This window comes from Lactuca virosa, chromosome 1 (assembly GCF_052849685.1).
Source record: "Lactuca virosa cultivar CGN04683 chromosome 1, Lactuca_virosa_CGN04683_v6, whole genome shotgun sequence".
Classification (NCBI taxonomy): Eukaryota; Viridiplantae; Streptophyta; class Magnoliopsida; order Asterales; family Asteraceae; genus Lactuca; species Lactuca virosa.
In genome coordinates this window covers 262,560,720-262,578,841 of record NC_136426.1, presented here as the reverse complement: position 1 = coordinate 262,578,841, position 18,122 = coordinate 262,560,720, and the positions used below count along the sequence as shown (strand labels likewise).

Genomic DNA, 18,122 nt, shown 5'->3' with positions numbered 1-18,122 from the left:
AAAAATACGAAGACCATCAACCATGAAGCGGAGGCCACCCGAGCATAGAAATAGCAAGAAAGAAAAAAAAACAAAAAAAAACCGCACGTAAAATCTAAAAAAACGCAAACGGACAACGAAAAAGGGGGGTGCAACACGAGGACTTCCCATGGGGTCACCCATCCTAGTACTACTCTCGCCCAAGCACGCTTAACTGCGGAGTTCTGATGGGATCCGGTGCATTAGTGCTGGTATGATCGCACCCGAAATACTGTCCATGCTTATTGCTTGTATGTCTTAAAAGACACAGAACCTCCTTTATTTTCGTACGCGAGGCGTGGGACCCACGTGACCGATCGGCTCCGTTCCAAAAATACGAAGACCATGAACCATGAAACGGAGGCCACCCGAGCATAGAAATAGCAAGAAAAAAAAAACAAAAAAAAACCGCACGTAAAATCTAAAAAAACGCAAACGGACAACGAAAAAGTGGGGGTGCAACACGAGGACTTCCCAGGGGGTCACCCATCCTAGTACTACTCTAGCCCAAGCACGCTTAACTGCGGAGTTCTGATGGGATCCGGTGCATTAGTGCTGGTATGATCGCACCCGAAATACTATCCATGCTTATTGCTTTTATGTCTTAAAAGACGCAGAACCTCCTTTGTTTTCGTACGCGAGGCGTGGAACCCACGTGACCGATCGGCTCCGTTCCAAAAATACGAAAACCATCATCCATGAAGCGGAGGCCACCCGAGCATAGAAATAGCAAGAAAGAAAAAAAAACAAAAAAAAACTGCACGTAAAATCTAAAAAAACGCAAACGGACAACGAAAAAGGGGGGTGCAACACGAAGACTTCCCAGGGGGTCACCCATCCTAGTACTACTCTCGCCCAAGCACGCTTAACTGCGGAGTTCTGATGGGATCCGGTGCATTAGTGCTGGTATGATCGCACCCGAAATACTATCCATGCTTATTGCTTGTATGTCTTAAAAGACGCAGAACCTCCTTTGTTTTCGTACGCGAGACGTGGGACCCACGTGACCGATCGACTCCGTTCCAAAAATACGAAGACCATGAACCATGAAACGGAGGCCACCCGAGCATAGAAATAGCAAGAAAGAAAAAAAAACAAAAAAAAACCGCACGTAAAATCTAAAAAAACGCAAACGGACAACGAAAAAGGGGGGTGCAACACGAGGACTTCCCAAGGGGTCACCCATCCTAGTACTACTCTCGCCCAAGCACGCTTAACTGCGGAGTTCTGATGGGATCCGGTGCATTAGTGCTGGTATGATCTCACCCAAAATACTATCCATGCTTATTGCTTGTATGTCTTAAAAGACGCAGAAACTCCTTTGTTTTCGTACGCGAGGCGTGGGACCCACGTGACCGATCAGCTCCGTTCCAAAAATACGAAGACCATCAACCATGAAGCGGAGGCCACCCGAGCATAGAAATAGCAAGAAAGAAAAAAAAACAAAAAAAAACCGCACGTAAAATCTAAAAAAACGCAAACGGACAACGAAAAAGGGGGGTGCAACACGAGGACTTCCCATGGGGTCACCCATCCTAGTACTACTCTCGCCCAAGCACGCTTAACTGCAGAGTTCTGATAGGATCCGGTGCATTAGTGCTGGTATGATCGCACCCGAAATACTGTCCATGCTTATTGCTTGTATGTCTTAAAAGACGCAGAACCTCCTTTGTTTTCGTACGCGAGGCGTGGGACCCACGTGACCGATCGGCTCCGTTCCAAAAATACGAAGACCATGAACCATGAAACGGAGGCCACCCGAGCATAGAAATAGCAAGAAAGAAAAAAAAAACAAAAAAAAAACCGCACGTAAAATCTAAAAAAACGCAAACGGACAACGAAAAAGGGGGGTGCAACACGAGGACTTCCCAAGGGGTCACCCATCCTAGTACTACTCTCGCCCAAGCACGCTTAACTGCGGAGTTCTGATGATCGCACCCGAAATACTGTCCATGATTATTGCTTGTATGTCTTAAAAGACGCAGAACCTCCTTTGTTTTCGTACGCGACGCGTGGGACCCACGTGACCGATCGGCTCCGTTCCAAAAATACGAAGACCATGAACCATGAAACGGAGGCCACCCGAGCATAGAAATAGCAAGAAAGAAAAAAAAAACAAAAAAAAAACCGCACGTAAAATCTAAAAAAACGCAAACGGACAACGAAAAAGGGGGGTGCAACACGAGGACTTCCCAGGGGGTCACCCATCCTAGTACCACTCTCGCCCAAGCACGCTTAACTGCGGAGTTCTGATGGGATCCGGTGCATTAGTGCTGGTATGATCGCACCCGAAATACTATCCATGCTTATTGCTTGTATGTCTTAAAAGACGCAGAACCTCCTTTGTTTTCGTACGCGAGGCGTGGGACCCACGTGACCGATCGGCACCGTTCCAAAAATACGAAGACCATGAACCATGAAGCGGAGGCCACCCGAGCATAGAAATAGCAAGAAAGAAAAAAAAACAAAAAAAAAACCGCACGTAAAATCTAAAAAAACGCAAACGGACAACGAAAAAGGGGGGTGCAACACGAGGACTTCCCAGGGGGTCACCCATCCTAGTACTACTCTCGCCCAAGCACGCTTAACTGCGGAGTTCTGATGGGATCCGGTGCATTAGTGCTGGTATGATCTCACCCAAAATACTATCCATGCTTATTGCTTGTATGTCTTAAAAGACGCAGAAACACCTTTGTTTTCGTACGCGAGGCGTGGGACCCACGTGACCGATCAGCTCCGTTCCAAAAATACGAAGACCATCAACCATGAAGCGGAGGCCACCCGAGCATAGAAATAGCAAGAAAGAAAAAAAAACAAAAAAAAACCGCACGTAAAATCTAAAAAAACGCAAACGGACAACGAAAAAGGGGGGTGCAACACGAGGACTTCCCATGGGGTCACCCATCCTAGTACTAATCTCGCCCAAGCACGCTTAACTGCGGAGTTCTGATGGGATCCGGTGCATTAGTGCTGGTATGATCGCACCCGAAATACTGTCCATGCTTATTGCTTGTATGTCTTAAAAGACACAGAACCTCCTTTGTTTTCGTACGCGAGGCGTGGGACCCACGTGACCGATCGGCTCCGTTCCAAAAATACGAAGACCATGAACCATGAAACGGAGGCCACCCGAGCATAGAAATAGCAAGAAAAAAAAAACAAAAAAAAACCGCACGTAAAATCTAAAAAAACGCAAAGGGACAACGAAAAAGTGGGGGTGCAACACGAGGACTTCCCAGGGGGTCACCCATCCTAGTACCACTCTCGCCCAAGCACGCTTAACTGCGGAGTTCTGATGGGATCCGGTGCATTAGTGCTGGTATGATCGCACCCGAAATACTATCCATGCTTATTGCTTGTATGTCTTAAAAGACGCAGAACCTCCTTTGTTTTCGTACGCGAGGCGTGGGACCCACGTGACCGATCGGCACCGTTCCAAAAATACGAAGACCATGAACCATGAAACGGAGGCCACCCGAGCATAGAAATAGCAAGAAAGAAAAAAAAAACAAAAAAAAACCGCACGTAAAATCTAAAAAAACGCAAACGGACAACGAAAAAGGGGGGTGCAACACGAGGACTTCCCAGGGGGTCACCCATCCTAGTACTACTCTCGCCCAAGCACGCTTAACTGCGGAGTTCTGATGGGATCCGGTGCATTAGTGCTGGTATGATCTCACCCAAAATACTATCCATGCTTATTGCTTGTATGTCTTAAAAGACGCAGAAACTCCTTTGTTTTCGTACGCGAGGCGTGGGACCCACGTGACCGATCAGCTCCGTTCCAAAAATACGAAGACCATCAACCATGAAGCGGAGGCCACCCGAGCATAGAAATAGCAAGAAAGAAAAAAAAACAAAAAAAAACCGCACGTAAAATCTAAAAAAACGCAAACGGACAACGAAAAAGGGGGGTGCAACACGAGGACTTCCCATGGGGTCACCCATCCTAGTACTACTCTCGCCCAAGCACGCTTAACTGCGGAGTTCTGATGGGATCCGGTGCATTAGTGCTGGTATGATCGCACCCGAAATACTGTCCATGCTTATTGCTTGTATGTCTTAAAAGACACAGAACCTCCTTTGTTTTCGTACGCGAGGCGTGGGACCCACGTGACCGATCGGCTCCGTTCCAAAAATACGAAGACCATGAACCATGAAACGGAGGCCACCCGAGCATAGAAATAGCAAGAAAGAAAAAAAAAACAAAAAAAAAACCGCACGTAAAATCTAAAAAAACGCAAACGGACAACGAAAAAGGGGGGTGCAACACGAGGACTTCCCAAGGGGTCACCCATCCTAGTACTACTCTCGCCCAAGCACGCTTAACTGCGGAGTTCTGATGATCGCACCCGAAATACTGTCCATGCTTATTGCTTGTATGTCTTAAAAGACGCAGAACCTCCTTTGTTTTCGTACGCGACGCGTGGGACCCACGTGACCGATCGGCTCCGTTCCAAAAATACGAAGACCATGAACCATGAAACGGAGGCCACCCGAGCATAGAAATAGCAAGAAAGAAAAAAAAAACAAAAAAAAAACCGCACGTAAAATCTAAAAAAACGCAAACGGACAACGAAAAAGGGGGGTGCAACACGAGGACTTCCCAGGGGGTCACCCATCCTAGTACCACTCTCGCCCAAGCACGCTTAACTGCGGAGTTCTGATGGGATCCGGTGCATTAGTGCTGGTATGATCGCACCCGAAATACTATCCATGCTTATTGCTTGTATGTCTTAAAAGACGCAGAACCTCCTTTGTTTTCGTACGCGAGGCGTGGGACCCACGTGACCGATCGGCACCGTTCCAAAAATACGAAGACCATGAACCATGAAACGGAGGCCACCCGAGCATAGAAATAGCAAGAAAGAAAAAAAAACAAAAAAAAAACCGCACGTAAAATCTAAAAAAACGCAAACGGACAACGAAAAAGGGGGGTGCAACACGAGGACTTCCCAGGGGGTCACCCATCCTAGTACTACTCTCGCCCAAGCACGCTTAACTGCGGAGTTCTGATGGGATCCGGTGCATTAGTGCTGGTATGATCTCACCCAAAATACTATCCATGCTTATTGCTTGTATGTCTTAAAAGACGCAGAAACACCTTTGTTTTCGTACGCGAGGCGTGGGACCCACGTGACCGATCAGCTCCGTTCCAAAAATACGAAGACCATCAACCATGAAGCGGAGGCCACCCGAGCATAGAAATAGCAAGAAAGAAAAAAAAACAAAAAAAAACCGCACGTAAAATCTAAAAAAACGCAAACGGACAACGAAAAAGGGGGGTGCAACACGAGGACTTCCCATGGGGTCACCCATCCTAGTACTAATCTCGCCCAAGCACGCTTAACTGCGGAGTTCTGATGGGATCCGGTGCATTAGTGCTGGTATGATCGCACCCGAAATACTGTCCATGCTTATTGCTTGTATGTCTTAAAAGACACAGAACCTCCTTTGTTTTCGTACGCGAGGCGTGGGACCCACGTGACCGATCGGCTCCGTTCCAAAAATACGAAGACCATGAACCATGAAACGGAGGCCACCCGAGCATAGAAATAGCAAGAAAAAAAAAACAAAAAAAAACCGCACGTAAAATCTAAAAAAACGCAAAGGGACAACGAAAAAGTGGGGGTGCAACACGAGGACTTCCCAGGGGGTCACCCATCCTAGTACCACTCTCGCCCAAGCACGCTTAACTGCGGAGTTCTGATGGGATCCGGTGCATTAGTGCTGGTATGATCGCACCCGAAATACTATCCATGCTTATTGCTTGTATGTCTTAAAAGACGCAGAACCTCCTTTGTTTTCGTACGCGAGGCGTGGGACCCACGTGACCGATCGGCACCGTTCCAAAAATACGAAGACCATGAACCATGAAACGGAGGCCACCCGAGCATAGAAATAGCAAGAAAGAAAAAAAAACAAAAAAAAACCGCACGTAAAATCTAAAAAAACGCAAACGGACAACGAAAAAGGGGGGGTGCAACACGAGGACTTCCCAGGGGGTCACCCATCCTAGTACTACTCTCGCCCAAGCACGCTTAACTGCGGAGTTCTGATGGGATCCGGTGCATTAGTGCTGGTATGATCTCACCCAAAATACTATCCATGCTTATTGCTTGTATGTCTTAAAAGACGCAGAAACTCCTTTGTTTTCGTACGCGAGGCGTGGGACCCACGTGACCGATCAGCTCCGTTCCAAAAATACGAAGACCATCAACCATGAAGCGGAGGCCACCCGAGCATAGAAATAGCAAGAAAGAAAAAAAAACAAAAAAAAACCGCACGTAAAATCTAAAAAAACGCAAACGGACAACGAAAAAGGGGGGTGCAACACGAGGACTTCCCATGGGGTCACCCATCCTAGTACTACTCTCGCCCAAGCACGCTTAACTGCGGAGTTCTGATGGGATCCGGTGCATTAGTGCTGGTATGATCGCACCCGAAATACTGTCCATGCTTATTGCTTGTATGTCTTAAAAGACACAGAACCTCCTTTGTTTTCGTACGCGAGGCGTGGGACCCACGTGACCGATCGGCTCCGTTCCAAAAATACGAAGACCATGAACCATGAAACGGAGGCCACCCGAGCATAGAAATAGCAAGAAAAAAAAAACAAAAAAAAACCGCACGTAAAATCTAAAAAAACGCAAAGGAACAACGAAAAAGTGGGGGTGCAACACGAGGACTTCCCAGGGGGTCACCCATCCTAGTACTACTCTCGCCCAAGCACGCTTAACTGCGGAGTTCTGATGGGATCCGGTGCATTAGTGCTGGTATGATCGCACCCGAAATACTATCCATGCTTATTGCTTTTATGTCTTAAAAGACGCAGAACCTCCTTTGTTTTCGTACGCGAGGCGTGGAACCCACGTGACCGATCGGCTCCGTTCCAAAAATACGAAAACCATCAACCATGAAGCGGAGGCCACCCGAGCATAGAAATAGCAAGAAAGAAAAAAAAACAAAAAAAAACTGCACGTAAAATCTAAAAAAACGCAAACGGACAACGAAAAAGGGGGGTGCAACACGAGGACTTCCCAGGGGGTCACCCATCCTAGTACCACTCTCGCCCAAGCACGCTTAACTGCGGAGTTCTGATGGGATCCGGTGCATTAGTGCTGGTATGATCGCACCCGAAATACTATCCATGCTTATTGCTTGTATGTCTTAAAAGACGCAGAACCTCCTTTGTTTTCGTACGCGAGCCGTGGGACCCACGTGACCGATCGGCACCGTTCCAAAAATACGAAGACCATGAACCATGAAACGGAGGCCACCCGAGCATAGAAATAGCAAGAAAGAAAAAAAAACAAAAAAAAACCGCACGTAAAATCTAAAAAAACGCAAACGGACAACGAAAAAGGGGGGTGCAACACGAGGACTTCCCAGGGGGTCACCCATCCTAGTACTACTCTCGCCCAAGCACGCTTAACTGCGGAATTCTGATGGGATCCGGTGCATTAGTGCTGGTATGATCTCACCCAAAATACTATCCATGCTTATTGCTTGTATGTCTTAAAAGACGCAGAAACTCCTTTGTTTTCGTACGCGAGGCGTGGGACCCACGTGACCGATCAGCTCCGTTCCAAAAATACGAAGACCATCAACCATGAAGCGGAGGCCACCCGAGCATAGAAATAGCAAGAAAGAAAAAAAAACAAAAAAAAACCGCACGTAAAATCTAAAAAAACGCAAACGGACAACGAAAAAGGGGGGTGCAACACGAGGACTTCCCATGGGGTCACCCATCCTAGTACTACTCTCGCCCAAGCACGCTTAACTGCGGAGTTCTGATGGGATCCGGTGCATTAGTGCTGGTATGATCGCACCCGAAATACTGTCCATGCTTATTGCTTGTATGTCTTAAAAGACACAGAACCTCCTTTGTTTTCGTACGCGAGGCGTGGGACCCACGTGACCGATCGGCTCCGTTCCAAAAATACGAAGACCATGAACCATGAAACGGAGGCCACCCGAGCATAGAAATAGCAAGAAAAAAAAAACAAAAAAAAACCGCACGTAAAATCTAAAAAAACGCAAAGGGACAACGAAAAAGTGGGGGTGCAACACGAGGACTTCCCAGGGGGTCACCCATCCTAGTACTACTCTCGCCCAAGCACGCTTAACTGCGGAGTTCTGATGGGATCCGGTGCATTAGTGCTGGTATGATCGCACCCGAAATACTATCCATGCTTATTGCTTTTATGTCTTAAAAGACGCAGAACCTCCTTTGTTTTCGTACGCGAGGCGTGGAACCCACGTGACCGATCGGCTCCGTTCCAAAAATACGAAAACCATCAACCATGAAGCGGAGGCCACCCGAGCATAGAAATAGCAAGAAAGAAAAAAAACAAAAAAAAACTGCACGTAAAATCTAAAAAAACGCAAACGGACAACGAAAAAGGGGGGTGCAACCCGAGGACTTCCCAGGGGGTCACCCATCCTAGTACCACTCTCGCCCAAGCACGCTTAACTGCGGAGTTCTGATGGGATCCGGTGCATTAGTGCTGGTATGATCGCACCCGAAATACTATCCATGCTTATTGCTTGTATGTCTTAAAAGACGCAGAACCTCCTTTGTTTTCGTACGCGAGGCGTGGGACCCACGTGACCGATCGGCTCCGTTCCAAAAATACGAAGACCATGAACCATGAAACGGAGGCCACCCGAGCATAGAAATAGCAAGAAAGAAAAAAAAACAAAAAAAAACCGCACGTAAAATCTAAAAAAACGCAAACGGACAACGAAAAAGGGGGGTGCAACACGAGGACTTCCCAGGGGTCACCCATCCTAGTACTACTCTCGCCCAAGCACGCTTAACTACGGAGTTCTGATGGGATCCGGTGCATTAGTGCTGGTATGATCGCACCCGAAATACTATCCATGCTTATTGCTTGTATGTCTTAAAAGACGCAGAACCTCCTTTGTTTTCGTACGCGAGGCGTGGGACCCACGTGACCGATCAGCTCCGTTCCAAAAATACGAAGACCATCAACCATGAAGCGGAGGCCACCCGAGCATAGAAATAGCAAGAAAGAAAAAAAAACAAAAAAAAACCGCACGTAAAATCTAAAAAAACGCAAATGGACAACGAAAAAAGGGGGTGCAACACGAGGACTTCCCATGGGGTCACCCATCCTAGTACTACTCTCGCCCAAGCACGCTTAACTGCGGAGTTCTGATGGGATCCGATGCATTAGTGCTGGTATGATCGCACCCGAAATACTGTCCATGCTTATTGCTTGTATGTCTTAAAAGACACAGAACCTCCTTTGTTTTCGTACGCGAGGCGTGGGACCCACGTGACCGATCGGCTCCGTTCCAAAAATACGAAGACCATGAACCATGAAACGGAGGCCACCCGAGCATAGAAATAGCAAGAAAAAAAAACAAAAAAAAACCGCACGTAAATCTAAAAAAACGCAAACGGACAACGAAAAAGGGGGGGTGCAACACGAGGACTTCCCAGGGGGTCACCCATCCTAGTACTACTCTCGCCCAAGCACGCTTAACTGCGGAGTTCTGATGGGATCCGGTGCATTAGTGCTGGTATGATCGCACCCGAAATACTATCCATGCTTATTGCTTTTATGTCTTAAAAGACGCAGAACCTCCTTTGTTTTCGTACGCGAGGCGTGGAACCCACGTGACCGATCGGCTCCGTTCCAAAAATACGAAAACCATCAACCATGAAGCGGAGGCCACCCGAGCATAGAAATAGCAAGAAAGAAAAAAAAACAAAAAAAAACGGCACGTAAAATCTAAAAAAACGCAAACGGACAACGAAAAAGGGGGGTGCAACACGAGGACTTCCCAGGGGGTCACCCATCCTAGTACTACTCTCGCCCAAGCATGCTTAACTGCGGAGTTCTGATGGGATCCGGTGCATTAGTGCTGGTATGATCGCACCCGAAATACTATCCATGCTTATTGCTTGTATGTCTTAAAAGACGCAGAACCTCCTTTGTTTTCGTACGCGAGACGTGGGACCCACGTGACCGATCGGCTCCGTTCCAAAAATACGAAGACCATGAACCATGAAACGGAGGCCACCCGAGCATAGAAATAGCAAGAAAGAAAAAAAAACAAAAAAAAAACCGCACGTAAAATCTAAAAAAACGCAAACGGACAACGAAAAAGGGGGGTGCAACACGAGGACTTCCCATGGGGTCACCCATCCTAGTACTACTCTCGCCCAAGCACGTTTAACTGCGGAGTTCTGATGGGATCCGGTGCATTAGTGCTGGTATGATCGCACCCGAAATACTGTCCATGCTTATTGCTTGTATGTCTTAAAAGACACAGAACCTCCTTTGTTTTCGTACGCGAGGCGTGGGACCCACGAGACCGATCGGCTCCGTTCCAAAAATACGAAAACCATCAACCATGAAGCGGAGGCCACCCGAGCATAGAAATAGCAAGAAAGAAAAAAAACAAAAAAAAACCGCACGTAAAATCTAAAAAAACGCAAACGGACAACGAAAAAGGGGGGTGCAACACGAGGACTTCCCAGGGGGTCACCCATCCTAGTACTACTCTCGCCCAAGCACGCTTAACTGCGGAGTTCTGATAGGATCCGGTGCATTAGTGCTGGTATGATCGCACCCGAAATACTATCCATGCTTATTGCTTGTATGTCTTAAAAGACGCAGAACCTCCTTTGTTTTCGTACGCGAGGCGTGGGACCCACGTGACCGATCGGCTCCGTTCCAAAAATACGAAGACCATGAACCATGAAACGGAGGCCACCCGAGCATAGAAATAGCAAGAAAGAAAAAAAAACAAAAAAAAACCGCACGTAAAATCTAAAAAAACGCAAACGGACAACGAAAAAGGGGGGTGCAACACGAGGACTTCCTAGGGGGTCACCCATCCTAGTACTACTCTCGCCCAAGCACGCTTAACTGCAGAGTTCTGATATGATCCGGTGCATTAGTGCTGGTATGATCGCACCCGAAATACTATCCATGCTTATTGCTTGTATGTCTTAAAAGACGCAGAACCTCCTTTGTTTTCGTACGCGAGGCGTGGGACCCACGTGACCGATCGGCTCCGTTCCAAAAATACGAAGACCATGAACCATGAAACGGAGGCCACCCGAGCATAGAAATAGCAAGAAAGAAAAAAAAAACAAAAAAAAAACCGCACGTAAAATCTAAAAAAACGCAAACGGACAACGAAAAAGGGAGGGTGCAACACGAGGACTTCCCAGGGGGTCACCCATCCTAGTACTACTGTCGCCCAAGCACGCTTAACTGCAGAGTTCTGATGGGATCCGGTGCATTAGTGCTGGTATGATCGCACCCGAAATACTATCCATGCTTATTGCTTTTATGTCTTAAAAGACGCAGAACCTCCTTTGTTTTCGTACGCGAGGCGTGGAACCCACGTGACCGATCGGCTCCGTTCCAAAAATACGAAAACCATCAACCATGAAGCGGAGGCCACCCGAGCATAGAAATAGCAAGAAAGAAAAAAAAACAAAAAAAAACCGCACCTAAAATCTAAAAAAACACAAACGGACAACGAAAAAGGGGGGTGCAACACGAGGACTTCCCATGGGGTCACCCATCCTAGTACTACTCTCGCCCAAGCACGCTTAACTGTGGAGTTCTGATGGGATCCGGTGCATTAGTGCTGGTATGATCGCACCCGAAATACTGTCCATGCTTATTGCTTGTATGTCTTAAAAGACACAGAACCTCCTTTGTTTTCGTACGCGAGGCGTGGGACCCAAGTGACCGATCGGCTCCGTTCCAAAAATACGAAGACCATGAACCATGAAACGGAGGCCACCCGAGCATAGAAATAGCAAGAAAAAAAAAACAAAAAAAAACCGCACGTAAAATCTAAAAAAACGCAAACGGACAACGAAAAAGGGGGGGTGCAACACGAGGACTTCCCAGGGGGTCACCCATCCGAGTACTACTCTCGCCCAAGCACGCTTAACTGCGGAGTTCTGATGGGATCCGGTGCATTAATGCTGGTATGATCGCACCCGAAATACTATCCATGCTTATTGCTTGTATGTTTTAAAAGACGCAGAACCTCCTTAGTTTTCGTACGCGACGCGTGGGACCCACGTGACCGATCGGCTCCGTTCCAAAAATACGAAGACCATGAACCATGAAACGGAGGCCACCCGAGCATAGAAATAGCAAGAAACAAAAAAAACAAAAAAAAACCGCACGTAAAATCTAAAAAAACGCAAACGGACAACGAAAAAGGGGGGTGCAACACGAGGACTTCCCAGGGGGTCACCCATCCTAGTACTACTCTCGCCCAAGCACGCTTAACTACGGAGTTCTGATGGGATCCGGTGCATTAGTGCTGGTATGATCGCACCCGAAATACTATCCATGCTTATTGCTTGTATGTCTTAAAAGACGCAGAACCTCCTTTGTTTTCGTACGCGAGGCGTGGGACCCACGTGACCGATCAGCTCCGTTCCAAAAATACGAAGACCATCAACCATGAAGCGGAGGCCACCCGAGCATAGAAATAGCAAGAAAGAAAAAAAACAAAAAAAAACCGCACGTAAAATCTAAAAAAACGCAAACGGACAACGAAAAAGGGGGGTGCAACACGAGGACTTCCCATGGGGTCACCCATCCTAGTACTACTCTCGCCCAAGCACGCTTAACTGCGGAGTTCTGATGGGATCCGGTGCGTTAGTGCTGGTATGATCGCACCCGAAATATTGTCCATGCTTATTGCTTGTATGTCTTAAAAGACACAGAACCTCCTTTGTTTTCGTACGCGAGACGTGGGACCCACGTGACCGATCGGCTCCGTTCCAAAAATACGAAGACCATGAACCATGAAACGGAGGCCACCCGAGCATAGAAATAGCAAGAAAAAAAAAACAAAAAAAAACCGCACGTAAAATCTAAAAAAACGCAAACGGACAACGAAAAAGGGGGGTGCAACACGAGGACTTCCCAGGGGGTCACCCATCCTAGTACTACTGTCGCCCAAGCACGCTTAACTGCGGAGTTCTGATGGGATCCGGTGCATTAGTGCTGGTATGATCGCACCCGAAATACTATCCATGCTTATTGCTTTTATGTCTTAAAAGACGCAGAACCTCCTTTGTTTTCGTACGCGAGGCGTGGAACCCACGTGACCGATCGGCTCCGTTCCAAAAATACGAAAACCATCAACCATGAAGCGGAGGCCACCCGAGCATAGAAATAGCAAGAAAGAAAAAAAAACAAAAAAAAACCGCACGTAAAATCTAAAAAAACGCAAACGGACAACGAAAAAGGGGGGTGCAACACGAGGACTTCCCAGGGGGTCACCCATCCTAGTACTACTCTCGCCCAAGCACGCTTAACTGCGCAGTTCTGATGGGATCCGATGCATTAGTGCTGGTATGATCGCACCCGAAATACTATCCATGCTTATTGCTTGTATGTCTTAAAAGACGCAGAACCTCCTTTGTTTTCGTACGCGAGACGTGGGACCCACGTGACCGATCGGCTCCGTTCCAAAAATACGAAGACCATGAACCATGAAACGGAGGCCACCCGAGCATAGAAATAGCAAGAAAGAAAAAAAACAAAAAAAAACCGCACGTAAAATCTAAAAAAACGCAAACGGACAACGAAAAAGGGGGGTGCAACACGAGGACTTCCCATGGGGTCACCCATCCTAGTACTACTCTCGCCCAAGCACGCTTAACTGCGGAGTTCTGATGGGATCCGGTGCATTAGTGCTGGTATGATCGCACCCGAAATACTATCCATGCTTATTGCTTGTATGTCTTAAAAGACGCAGAACCTCCTTTGTTTTCGTACGCGAGACGTGGGACCCACGTGACCGATCGGCTCCGTTCCAAAAATACGAAGACCATGAACCATGAAACGGAGGCCACCCGAGCATAGAAATAGCAAGAAAGAAAAAAAACAAAAAAAAACCGCACGTAAAATCTAAAAAAACGCAAACGGACAACGAAAAAGGGGGGTGCAACACGAGGACTTCCCATGGGGTCACCCATCCTAGTACTACTCTCGCCCAAGCACGCTTAACTGCGGAGTTCTGATGGGATCCGGTGCATTAGTGCTGGTATGATCGCACCCGAAATACTGTCCATGCTTATTGCTTGTATGTCTTAAAAGACACAGAACCTCCTTTGTTTTCGTACGCGAGGCGTGGGACCCACGTGACCGATCGGCTCCGTTCCAAAAATACGAAAACCATCAACCATGAAGCGGAGGCCACCCGAGCATAGAAATAGCAAGAAAGAAAAAAAACAAAAAAAAACCGCACGTAAAATCTAAAAAAACGCAAACGGACAACGAAAAAGGGGGGTGCAACACGAGGACTTCCCAGGGGGTCACCCATCCTAGTACTACTCTCGCTCAAGCACGCTTAACTGCGGAGTTCTGATAGGATCCGGTGCATTAGTGCTAGTATGATCGCACCCGAAATACTATCCATGCTTATTGCTTTTATGTCTTAAAAGACGCAGAACCTCCTTTGTTTTCGTACGCGAGGCGTGGAACCCACGTGACCGATCGGCTCCGTTCCAAAAATACGAAAACCATCAACTATGAAGCGGAGGCCACCCGAGCATAGAAATAGCAAGAAAGAAAAAAAACAAAAAAAAACCACACGTAAAATCTAAAAAAACGCAAACGGACAACGAAAAAGGGGGGTGCAACACGAGGACTTCCCAGGGGGTCACCCATCCTAGTACCACTCTCGCCCAAGCACGCTTAACTGCGGAGTTCTGATGGGATCCGGTGCATTAGTGCTGGTATGATCGCACCCGAAATACTATCCATGCTTATTGCTTGTATGTCTTAAAAGACGCAGAACCTCCTTTGTTTTCGTACGCGAGACGTGGGACCCACGTGACCGATCGGCTCCGTTCCAAAAATACGAAGACCATGAACCATGAAACGGAGGCCACCCGAGCATAGAAATAGCAAGAAAGAAAAAAAACAAAAAAAAACCGCACGTAAAATCTAAAAAAACGCAAACGGACAACGAAAAATGGGGGTGCAACACGAGGACTTCCCAGGGGGTCACCCATCCTAGTACTACTCTCGCCCAAGCACGCTTAACTACGGAGTTCTGATGGGATCCGGTGCATTAGTGCTGGTATGATCGCACCCGAAATACTATCCATGCTTATTGCTTGTATGTCTTAAAAGACGCAGAACCTCCTTTGTTTTCGTACGCGAGGCGTGGGACCCACGTGACCGATCAGCTCCGTTCCAAAAATACGAAGACCATCAACCATGAAGCGGAGGCCACCCGAGCATAGAAATAGCAAGAAAGAAAAAAAACAAAAAAAAACCGCACGTAAAATCTAAAAAAACGCAAACGGACAACGAAAAAGGGGGGTGCAACACGAGGACTTCGCATGGGGTCACCCATCCTAGTACTACTCTCGCCCAAGCACGCTTAACTGCGGAGTTCTGATGGGATCCGGTGCATTAGTGCTGGTATGATCGCACCCGAAATACTGTCCATGCTTATTGCTTGTATGTCTTAAAAGACACAGAACCTCCTTTGTTTTCGTACGCGAGGCGTGGGACCCACGTGACCGATCGGCTCCGTTCCAAAAATACGAAAACCATCAACCATGAAGCGGAGGCCACCCGAGCATAGAAATAGCAAGAAAGAAAAAAAACAAAAAAAAACCGCACGTAAAATCTAAAAAAACGCAAACGGACAACGAAAAAGGGGGGTGCAACACGAGGACTTCCCAGGGGGTCACCCATCCTAGTACTACTCTCGCCCAAGCACGCTTAACTGCGGAGTTCTGATAGGATCCGGTGCATTAGTGCTGGTATGATCGCACCCGAAATACTATCCATGCTTATTGCTTGTATGTCTTAAAAGACGCAGAACCTCCTTTGTTTTCGTACGCGAGGCGTGGGACCCACGTGACCGATCGGCTCCGTTCCAAAAATACGAAGACCATGAACCATGAAACGGAGGCCACCCGAGCATAGAAATAGCAAGAAAGAAAAAAAAACAAAAAAAAAACCGCACGTAAAATCTAAAAAAACGCAAACGGACAACGAAAAAGGGGGGTGCAACACGAGGACTTCCAAGGGGGTCACCCATCCTAGTACTACTCTCGCCCAAGCACGCTTAACTACGGAGTTCTGATGGGATCTGGTGCATTAGTGCTGGTATGATCGCACCCGAAATACTATCCATGCTTATTGCTTGTATGTCTTAAAAGACGCAGAACCTCCTTTGTTTTCGTACGCGAGGCGTGGGACCCACGTGACCGATCAGCTCCGTTCCAAAAATACGAAGACCTTTAACCATGAAGCGGAGGCCACCCGAGCATAGAAATAGCAAGAAAGAAAAAAAAACAAAAAAAAACCGCACGTAAAATCTAAAAAAACGCAAACGGACAACGAAAAAGGGGGGTGCAACACGAGGACTTCCCATGGGGTCACCCATCCTAGTACTACTCTCGCCCAAGCACGCTTAACTGCGGAGTTCTGATGGGATCCGGTGCATTAGTGCTGGTATGATCGCACCCGAAATACTGTCCATGCTTATTGCTTGTATGTCTTAAAAGACACAGAACCTCGTTTGTTTTCGTACGCGAGGCGTGGGACCCACGTGACCGATCGGCTCCGTTCCAAAAATACGAAGACCATGAACCATGAAACGGAGGCCACCCGAGCATAGAAATAGCAAGAAAAAAAAAACAAAAAAAAACCGCACGAAAAATCTAAAAAAACGCAAACGGACAACGAAAAAGTGGGGGTGCAACACGAGGACTTCCCAGGGGGTCACCCATCCTAGTACTACTCTCGCCCAAGCACGCTTAACTACGAAGTTCTGATGGGATCCGGTGCATTAGTGCTGGTATGATCGCACCCGAAATACTATCCATGCTTATTGCTTTTATGTATTAAAAGACGCAGAACCTCCTTTGTTTTCGTACGCGAGGCGTGGAACCCACGTGACCGATCGGCTCCGTTCCAAAAATACGAAAACCAACAACCATGAAGCGGAGGCCACCCGAGCATAGAAATAGCAAGAAAGAAAAAAAAACAAAAAAAAACCGCACGTAAAATCTAAAAAAACGCAAACGGACAACGAAAAAGGGGGGTGCAACACGAGGACTTCCCAGGGGGTCACCCATCCTAGTACCACTCTCGCCCAAGCACGCTTAACTGCAGAGTTCTGATGGGATCCGGTGCATTAGTGCTGGTATGATCGCACCCGAAATACTATCCATGCTTATTGCTTGTATGTCTTAAAAGACGCAGAACCTCCTTTGTTTTCGTACGCGAGACGTGGGACCCACGTGACCGATCGGCTCCGTTCCAAAAATACGAAGACCATGAACCATGAAACGGAGGCCACCCGAGCATAGAAATAGCAAGAAAGAAAAAAAAAACAAAAAAAAACCGCACGTAAAATCTAAAAAAACGCAAACGGACAACGAAAAAGGGGGGTGCAACACGAGGACTTCCCAGGGGGTCACCCATCCTAGTACTACTCTCGCCCAAGCACGCTTAACTACGGAGTTCTGATGGGATCCGGTGCATTAGTGCTGGTATGATCGCACCCGAAATACTATCCATGCTTATTGCTTGTATGTCTTAAAAGACGCAGAACCTCCTTTGTTTTCGTACGCGAGGCGTGGGACCCACGTGACCGATCAGCTCCGTTCCAAAAATACGAAGACCATCAACCATGAAGCGGAGGCCACCCGAGCATAGAAATAGCAAGAAAGAAAAAAAAACAAAAAAAAACCGCACGTAAAATCTAAAAAAACGCAAACGGACAACGAAAAAGGGGGGTGCAACACGAGGACTTCCCATGGGGTCACCCATCCTAGTACTACTCTCGCCCAAGCACGCTTAACTGCGGAGTTCTGATGGGATCCGGTGCATTAGTGCTGGTATGATCGCACCCGAAATACTATCCATGCTTATTGCTTGTATGTCTTAAAAGACGCAGAACCTCCTTTGTTTTCGTACGCGAGACGTGGGACCCACGTGACCGATCGGCTCCGTTCCAAAAATACGAAGACCATGAACCATGAAACGGAGGCCACCCGAGCATAGAAATAGCAAGAAAGAAAAAAAAACAAAAAAAAAACCGCACGTAAA

At 47.4% G+C, this 18,122-nt stretch overlaps 50 non-coding genes across 50 annotated transcripts; all 50 read right to left on the bottom strand.

Moving 5' to 3' along the window:
* Nucleotides 1-125: 125 nt before the first annotated feature.
* LOC145152928 (5S ribosomal RNA) lies at nucleotides 126-244 on the bottom strand. Its single transcript, XR_013733451.1, has one exon. It is a non-coding gene; the product is annotated as a 5S ribosomal RNA (ribosomal RNA).
* A 227-nt stretch (nucleotides 245-471) lies between these two features.
* LOC145139771 (5S ribosomal RNA) lies at nucleotides 472-590 on the bottom strand. Its single transcript, XR_013721993.1, has one exon. It is a non-coding gene; the product is annotated as a 5S ribosomal RNA (ribosomal RNA).
* Nucleotides 591-819: 229 nt separating this feature from the next.
* Nucleotides 820-938, bottom strand: LOC145155389 (5S ribosomal RNA). Its single transcript, XR_013735832.1, has one exon. It is a non-coding gene; the product is annotated as a 5S ribosomal RNA (ribosomal RNA).
* Nucleotides 939-1,167: 229 nt separating this feature from the next.
* LOC145145203 (5S ribosomal RNA) lies at nucleotides 1,168-1,286 on the bottom strand. Its single transcript, XR_013726190.1, has one exon. It is a non-coding gene; the product is annotated as a 5S ribosomal RNA (ribosomal RNA).
* A 229-nt stretch (nucleotides 1,287-1,515) lies between these two features.
* On the bottom strand, nucleotides 1,516-1,634 carry LOC145146275 (5S ribosomal RNA). Its single transcript, XR_013727228.1, has one exon. It is a non-coding gene; the product is annotated as a 5S ribosomal RNA (ribosomal RNA).
* Nucleotides 1,635-2,189: 555 nt separating this feature from the next.
* On the bottom strand, nucleotides 2,190-2,308 carry LOC145155268 (5S ribosomal RNA). Its single transcript, XR_013735718.1, has one exon. It is a non-coding gene; the product is annotated as a 5S ribosomal RNA (ribosomal RNA).
* Nucleotides 2,309-2,538: 230 nt separating this feature from the next.
* On the bottom strand, nucleotides 2,539-2,657 carry LOC145144145 (5S ribosomal RNA). Its single transcript, XR_013725161.1, has one exon. It is a non-coding gene; the product is annotated as a 5S ribosomal RNA (ribosomal RNA).
* Nucleotides 2,658-2,886: 229 nt separating this feature from the next.
* Nucleotides 2,887-3,005, bottom strand: LOC145153958 (5S ribosomal RNA). Its single transcript, XR_013734448.1, has one exon. It is a non-coding gene; the product is annotated as a 5S ribosomal RNA (ribosomal RNA).
* Nucleotides 3,006-3,232: 227 nt separating this feature from the next.
* LOC145155267 (5S ribosomal RNA) lies at nucleotides 3,233-3,351 on the bottom strand. Its single transcript, XR_013735717.1, has one exon. It is a non-coding gene; the product is annotated as a 5S ribosomal RNA (ribosomal RNA).
* Nucleotides 3,352-3,581: 230 nt separating this feature from the next.
* On the bottom strand, nucleotides 3,582-3,700 carry LOC145144143 (5S ribosomal RNA). The gene has a single exon (XR_013725159.1). It is a non-coding gene; the product is annotated as a 5S ribosomal RNA (ribosomal RNA).
* Nucleotides 3,701-3,929: 229 nt separating this feature from the next.
* LOC145152927 (5S ribosomal RNA) lies at nucleotides 3,930-4,048 on the bottom strand. The gene has a single exon (XR_013733450.1). It is a non-coding gene; the product is annotated as a 5S ribosomal RNA (ribosomal RNA).
* Nucleotides 4,049-4,603: 555 nt separating this feature from the next.
* Nucleotides 4,604-4,722, bottom strand: LOC145155265 (5S ribosomal RNA). Its single transcript, XR_013735714.1, has one exon. It is a non-coding gene; the product is annotated as a 5S ribosomal RNA (ribosomal RNA).
* A 230-nt stretch (nucleotides 4,723-4,952) lies between these two features.
* Nucleotides 4,953-5,071, bottom strand: LOC145144141 (5S ribosomal RNA). The gene has a single exon (XR_013725158.1). It is a non-coding gene; the product is annotated as a 5S ribosomal RNA (ribosomal RNA).
* Nucleotides 5,072-5,300: 229 nt separating this feature from the next.
* Nucleotides 5,301-5,419, bottom strand: LOC145153957 (5S ribosomal RNA). The gene has a single exon (XR_013734447.1). It is a non-coding gene; the product is annotated as a 5S ribosomal RNA (ribosomal RNA).
* Nucleotides 5,420-5,646: 227 nt separating this feature from the next.
* On the bottom strand, nucleotides 5,647-5,765 carry LOC145155264 (5S ribosomal RNA). Its single transcript, XR_013735713.1, has one exon. It is a non-coding gene; the product is annotated as a 5S ribosomal RNA (ribosomal RNA).
* Nucleotides 5,766-5,995: 230 nt separating this feature from the next.
* LOC145144140 (5S ribosomal RNA) lies at nucleotides 5,996-6,114 on the bottom strand. Its single transcript, XR_013725157.1, has one exon. It is a non-coding gene; the product is annotated as a 5S ribosomal RNA (ribosomal RNA).
* A 229-nt stretch (nucleotides 6,115-6,343) lies between these two features.
* LOC145152926 (5S ribosomal RNA) lies at nucleotides 6,344-6,462 on the bottom strand. The gene has a single exon (XR_013733449.1). It is a non-coding gene; the product is annotated as a 5S ribosomal RNA (ribosomal RNA).
* Nucleotides 6,463-6,689: 227 nt separating this feature from the next.
* Nucleotides 6,690-6,808, bottom strand: LOC145144167 (5S ribosomal RNA). Its single transcript, XR_013725183.1, has one exon. It is a non-coding gene; the product is annotated as a 5S ribosomal RNA (ribosomal RNA).
* Nucleotides 6,809-7,037: 229 nt separating this feature from the next.
* Nucleotides 7,038-7,156, bottom strand: LOC145155263 (5S ribosomal RNA). Its single transcript, XR_013735712.1, has one exon. It is a non-coding gene; the product is annotated as a 5S ribosomal RNA (ribosomal RNA).
* A 229-nt stretch (nucleotides 7,157-7,385) lies between these two features.
* Nucleotides 7,386-7,504, bottom strand: LOC145147375 (5S ribosomal RNA). Its single transcript, XR_013728281.1, has one exon. It is a non-coding gene; the product is annotated as a 5S ribosomal RNA (ribosomal RNA).
* Nucleotides 7,505-7,733: 229 nt separating this feature from the next.
* Nucleotides 7,734-7,852, bottom strand: LOC145152925 (5S ribosomal RNA). Its single transcript, XR_013733448.1, has one exon. It is a non-coding gene; the product is annotated as a 5S ribosomal RNA (ribosomal RNA).
* Nucleotides 7,853-8,079: 227 nt separating this feature from the next.
* LOC145144155 (5S ribosomal RNA) lies at nucleotides 8,080-8,198 on the bottom strand. Its single transcript, XR_013725171.1, has one exon. It is a non-coding gene; the product is annotated as a 5S ribosomal RNA (ribosomal RNA).
* Nucleotides 8,199-8,426: 228 nt separating this feature from the next.
* LOC145144735 (5S ribosomal RNA) lies at nucleotides 8,427-8,545 on the bottom strand. Its single transcript, XR_013725739.1, has one exon. It is a non-coding gene; the product is annotated as a 5S ribosomal RNA (ribosomal RNA).
* A 229-nt stretch (nucleotides 8,546-8,774) lies between these two features.
* On the bottom strand, nucleotides 8,775-8,892 carry LOC145143821 (5S ribosomal RNA). Its single transcript, XR_013724855.1, has one exon. It is a non-coding gene; the product is annotated as a 5S ribosomal RNA (ribosomal RNA).
* Nucleotides 8,893-9,121: 229 nt separating this feature from the next.
* LOC145138580 (5S ribosomal RNA) lies at nucleotides 9,122-9,240 on the bottom strand. Its single transcript, XR_013721612.1, has one exon. It is a non-coding gene; the product is annotated as a 5S ribosomal RNA (ribosomal RNA).
* A 225-nt stretch (nucleotides 9,241-9,465) lies between these two features.
* LOC145144144 (5S ribosomal RNA) lies at nucleotides 9,466-9,584 on the bottom strand. Its single transcript, XR_013725160.1, has one exon. It is a non-coding gene; the product is annotated as a 5S ribosomal RNA (ribosomal RNA).
* A 229-nt stretch (nucleotides 9,585-9,813) lies between these two features.
* On the bottom strand, nucleotides 9,814-9,932 carry LOC145136086 (5S ribosomal RNA). The gene has a single exon (XR_013720218.1). It is a non-coding gene; the product is annotated as a 5S ribosomal RNA (ribosomal RNA).
* Nucleotides 9,933-10,162: 230 nt separating this feature from the next.
* On the bottom strand, nucleotides 10,163-10,281 carry LOC145154666 (5S ribosomal RNA). The gene has a single exon (XR_013735130.1). It is a non-coding gene; the product is annotated as a 5S ribosomal RNA (ribosomal RNA).
* Nucleotides 10,282-10,509: 228 nt separating this feature from the next.
* On the bottom strand, nucleotides 10,510-10,628 carry LOC145137986 (5S ribosomal RNA). Its single transcript, XR_013721290.1, has one exon. It is a non-coding gene; the product is annotated as a 5S ribosomal RNA (ribosomal RNA).
* A 229-nt stretch (nucleotides 10,629-10,857) lies between these two features.
* On the bottom strand, nucleotides 10,858-10,976 carry LOC145149054 (5S ribosomal RNA). The gene has a single exon (XR_013729916.1). It is a non-coding gene; the product is annotated as a 5S ribosomal RNA (ribosomal RNA).
* A 232-nt stretch (nucleotides 10,977-11,208) lies between these two features.
* On the bottom strand, nucleotides 11,209-11,327 carry LOC145147985 (5S ribosomal RNA). The gene has a single exon (XR_013728882.1). It is a non-coding gene; the product is annotated as a 5S ribosomal RNA (ribosomal RNA).
* Nucleotides 11,328-11,556: 229 nt separating this feature from the next.
* LOC145135905 (5S ribosomal RNA) lies at nucleotides 11,557-11,675 on the bottom strand. The gene has a single exon (XR_013720118.1). It is a non-coding gene; the product is annotated as a 5S ribosomal RNA (ribosomal RNA).
* A 227-nt stretch (nucleotides 11,676-11,902) lies between these two features.
* On the bottom strand, nucleotides 11,903-12,021 carry LOC145155960 (5S ribosomal RNA). Its single transcript, XR_013736387.1, has one exon. It is a non-coding gene; the product is annotated as a 5S ribosomal RNA (ribosomal RNA).
* Nucleotides 12,022-12,249: 228 nt separating this feature from the next.
* Nucleotides 12,250-12,368, bottom strand: LOC145152419 (5S ribosomal RNA). The gene has a single exon (XR_013732938.1). It is a non-coding gene; the product is annotated as a 5S ribosomal RNA (ribosomal RNA).
* A 228-nt stretch (nucleotides 12,369-12,596) lies between these two features.
* LOC145153582 (5S ribosomal RNA) lies at nucleotides 12,597-12,715 on the bottom strand. Its single transcript, XR_013734082.1, has one exon. It is a non-coding gene; the product is annotated as a 5S ribosomal RNA (ribosomal RNA).
* A 226-nt stretch (nucleotides 12,716-12,941) lies between these two features.
* LOC145145510 (5S ribosomal RNA) lies at nucleotides 12,942-13,060 on the bottom strand. The gene has a single exon (XR_013726479.1). It is a non-coding gene; the product is annotated as a 5S ribosomal RNA (ribosomal RNA).
* Nucleotides 13,061-13,289: 229 nt separating this feature from the next.
* LOC145148385 (5S ribosomal RNA) lies at nucleotides 13,290-13,408 on the bottom strand. Its single transcript, XR_013729272.1, has one exon. It is a non-coding gene; the product is annotated as a 5S ribosomal RNA (ribosomal RNA).
* A 228-nt stretch (nucleotides 13,409-13,636) lies between these two features.
* On the bottom strand, nucleotides 13,637-13,755 carry LOC145152924 (5S ribosomal RNA). Its single transcript, XR_013733447.1, has one exon. It is a non-coding gene; the product is annotated as a 5S ribosomal RNA (ribosomal RNA).
* A 228-nt stretch (nucleotides 13,756-13,983) lies between these two features.
* Nucleotides 13,984-14,102, bottom strand: LOC145152923 (5S ribosomal RNA). The gene has a single exon (XR_013733446.1). It is a non-coding gene; the product is annotated as a 5S ribosomal RNA (ribosomal RNA).
* A 228-nt stretch (nucleotides 14,103-14,330) lies between these two features.
* LOC145148760 (5S ribosomal RNA) lies at nucleotides 14,331-14,449 on the bottom strand. Its single transcript, XR_013729630.1, has one exon. It is a non-coding gene; the product is annotated as a 5S ribosomal RNA (ribosomal RNA).
* A 228-nt stretch (nucleotides 14,450-14,677) lies between these two features.
* On the bottom strand, nucleotides 14,678-14,796 carry LOC145155262 (5S ribosomal RNA). The gene has a single exon (XR_013735711.1). It is a non-coding gene; the product is annotated as a 5S ribosomal RNA (ribosomal RNA).
* A 228-nt stretch (nucleotides 14,797-15,024) lies between these two features.
* Nucleotides 15,025-15,143, bottom strand: LOC145152418 (5S ribosomal RNA). Its single transcript, XR_013732937.1, has one exon. It is a non-coding gene; the product is annotated as a 5S ribosomal RNA (ribosomal RNA).
* A 228-nt stretch (nucleotides 15,144-15,371) lies between these two features.
* On the bottom strand, nucleotides 15,372-15,490 carry LOC145155643 (5S ribosomal RNA). The gene has a single exon (XR_013736072.1). It is a non-coding gene; the product is annotated as a 5S ribosomal RNA (ribosomal RNA).
* Nucleotides 15,491-15,718: 228 nt separating this feature from the next.
* LOC145137973 (5S ribosomal RNA) lies at nucleotides 15,719-15,837 on the bottom strand. The gene has a single exon (XR_013721287.1). It is a non-coding gene; the product is annotated as a 5S ribosomal RNA (ribosomal RNA).
* A 230-nt stretch (nucleotides 15,838-16,067) lies between these two features.
* On the bottom strand, nucleotides 16,068-16,186 carry LOC145145117 (5S ribosomal RNA). Its single transcript, XR_013726106.1, has one exon. It is a non-coding gene; the product is annotated as a 5S ribosomal RNA (ribosomal RNA).
* Nucleotides 16,187-16,415: 229 nt separating this feature from the next.
* On the bottom strand, nucleotides 16,416-16,534 carry LOC145152921 (5S ribosomal RNA). The gene has a single exon (XR_013733445.1). It is a non-coding gene; the product is annotated as a 5S ribosomal RNA (ribosomal RNA).
* A 227-nt stretch (nucleotides 16,535-16,761) lies between these two features.
* LOC145135012 (5S ribosomal RNA) lies at nucleotides 16,762-16,880 on the bottom strand. Its single transcript, XR_013719497.1, has one exon. It is a non-coding gene; the product is annotated as a 5S ribosomal RNA (ribosomal RNA).
* Nucleotides 16,881-17,109: 229 nt separating this feature from the next.
* Nucleotides 17,110-17,228, bottom strand: LOC145144425 (5S ribosomal RNA). Its single transcript, XR_013725433.1, has one exon. It is a non-coding gene; the product is annotated as a 5S ribosomal RNA (ribosomal RNA).
* Nucleotides 17,229-17,458: 230 nt separating this feature from the next.
* LOC145152417 (5S ribosomal RNA) lies at nucleotides 17,459-17,577 on the bottom strand. The gene has a single exon (XR_013732936.1). It is a non-coding gene; the product is annotated as a 5S ribosomal RNA (ribosomal RNA).
* A 229-nt stretch (nucleotides 17,578-17,806) lies between these two features.
* LOC145152920 (5S ribosomal RNA) lies at nucleotides 17,807-17,925 on the bottom strand. The gene has a single exon (XR_013733444.1). It is a non-coding gene; the product is annotated as a 5S ribosomal RNA (ribosomal RNA).
* Nucleotides 17,926-18,122: the final 197 nt, after the last annotated feature.